Genomic DNA, 2,028 nt, shown 5'->3' with positions numbered 1-2,028 from the left:
GGTTGCTGGCCTACTCTCTGGGAGCTCGCAGTGGTCAGAATTAGTTGTCACAATTGGTCTTCCTATGGGGTTACCATCCCCTTAAGCTCCTTCAAACCTTCCCCTAACTTTTCATAGGAGTCCCTGACCTCAATCTGATCTTTGGCTGTATCTTCATCTGTCTCAGTTAGCTGCTGGTAGAGCCTTTCAGAAAAATCTTGTAACCTTACATTTTAATTGAAATAGCAAGTATTTCTTAGCATAAAATATTATGTCCAAACATACTGTCATATGTTGCAAATATTAAACTGTATGCCAATTTCATATGATATAGTTTACCTGTTTATTCTCATAGTTTAACAACACTCCACACAACAGAGAACCAGCTTTCAAATTTTATGACACATGACTGATAAGAAGCTTGATCCTCCCTTACAGCCCAGCATCATAAGAGAAACCTTACTGAATATGGCTAACCCCCCCAAAAAAAAACACAATTTAAAACATGAAGCATGGTTTCTACTTAATGTGTATTACTTTGAAATAATTGTTAAATTATAAAAACTATAAATCAACTCATGTTAAATTGAATTTGTTTACATGTACTATGATATATATATATATATTGAATTTAATGTAAAAATTAGAGATAGTAGTAAAATATTAAGCTGTTGCTAATAGGATATAAATTATACCACATGCTCTAATAAAAATTATGAATTCTTGCTATCAAAATATTTTATTGTGCAGTATTGAACATTCTTGCCCCAAATGTTTCAATGTTTTCTTAACAAGAAGTGACATCTCTCTTGGAATAGGTGGTAAATTTTACAGTAAACAGTTTTATCAGAATTTTAAAATATTTGTAAATGCACATGTGTGTAGGGGTATCACATATGTAAATGCAGAATATGAATTTGACACCAGTTTTCTTAGTTGATCTTATTATTTAAGACAGGGTGTCTCACTAAGCCTTGAGCTCACCAAGTATACTTGGCTAGCTAGTCAACAAGCCACAGGGATCTTTCTATCTTCAGCTCTCCAATGCTGGGATTACAAAATATACCCAGCTTTCAAATAGGTGGTAGGGATCAAACTCAGGTTGTCATGGCTATGTGATAAACAATTCCCCAACTAAGACATCTCCCTCAAAACACTTTGTTTCAATATACGTATTGAATAGTTCCATTGCTAGCAAAAATTATAAGCATTTTTTGAAACTGGACCTTTTAAATTAAAAGATTTATTTTTTTTTATTTTGTGTGCATACATGTTTGCCTGCATGTACATTTGTACACTACCTGAATGCTGGTACCTGCGGATTCCAGAAGAGAGTATTTGGTCCCAAGAATAGGAGCCCATGTGAGTACTACGTCCTCGGCAAGAAGCAAGTGCTCTTAACCATGGAATCATCTCTCCAGCCCCTAATCTGGGTCTTTAATCTACACCTTAAGTAGCAGCACAGGATGGGTTTTGTGAAATCTTACATATATAATTCACTTAAGCCTCCATGATAAATTCTTTGAGTTGCAGCCCACTGTTACTTTCATTGCCAGGGCATGAACCCTACAAATTAATAAAATATCTGATCCTTTAACATGATGTTCATTTCCACACTGCTCTAGACTTTCAACCTCAGTAGACTTAGATCATAACAAAGACATTTTAGAGCGAACTAGTCAAGAATACCTTAATTAGTGAAGATTTTCAAGCTTATTTATGTAATAACTAACTTTTAATGACTAAGGGATTTTTGGATGCCAGAAAAATTATTGTTTATCATCTTTAATTTTTGCCCACAGTTCATTAAGTTTTGTGCTAATAATGTCTCAATTCTCAAATAAAGACATTGAAGCTTAAAGGACAGTAAACAGTCTTCAGGCCATAGAAAAACACTGATAGCAACAAAACAGATGATCAGGTTGGGGATCACCAGTGAGTATATGTAGAGCAGGTGCTGTAATCGACTTAGAGCTTTCTTTTTAAAATTCCTGTGTACTTTAGCACATCTTTCCTCTAAGTACTACAAATACTTCAAACTTCTATGCA

This window comes from Arvicanthis niloticus, chromosome 11 (genome assembly GCF_011762505.2).
Source record: "Arvicanthis niloticus isolate mArvNil1 chromosome 11, mArvNil1.pat.X, whole genome shotgun sequence".
NCBI classification, from domain to species: Eukaryota; Metazoa; Chordata; class Mammalia; order Rodentia; family Muridae; genus Arvicanthis; species Arvicanthis niloticus.
This window is presented reverse-complemented; position numbering follows the sequence as displayed.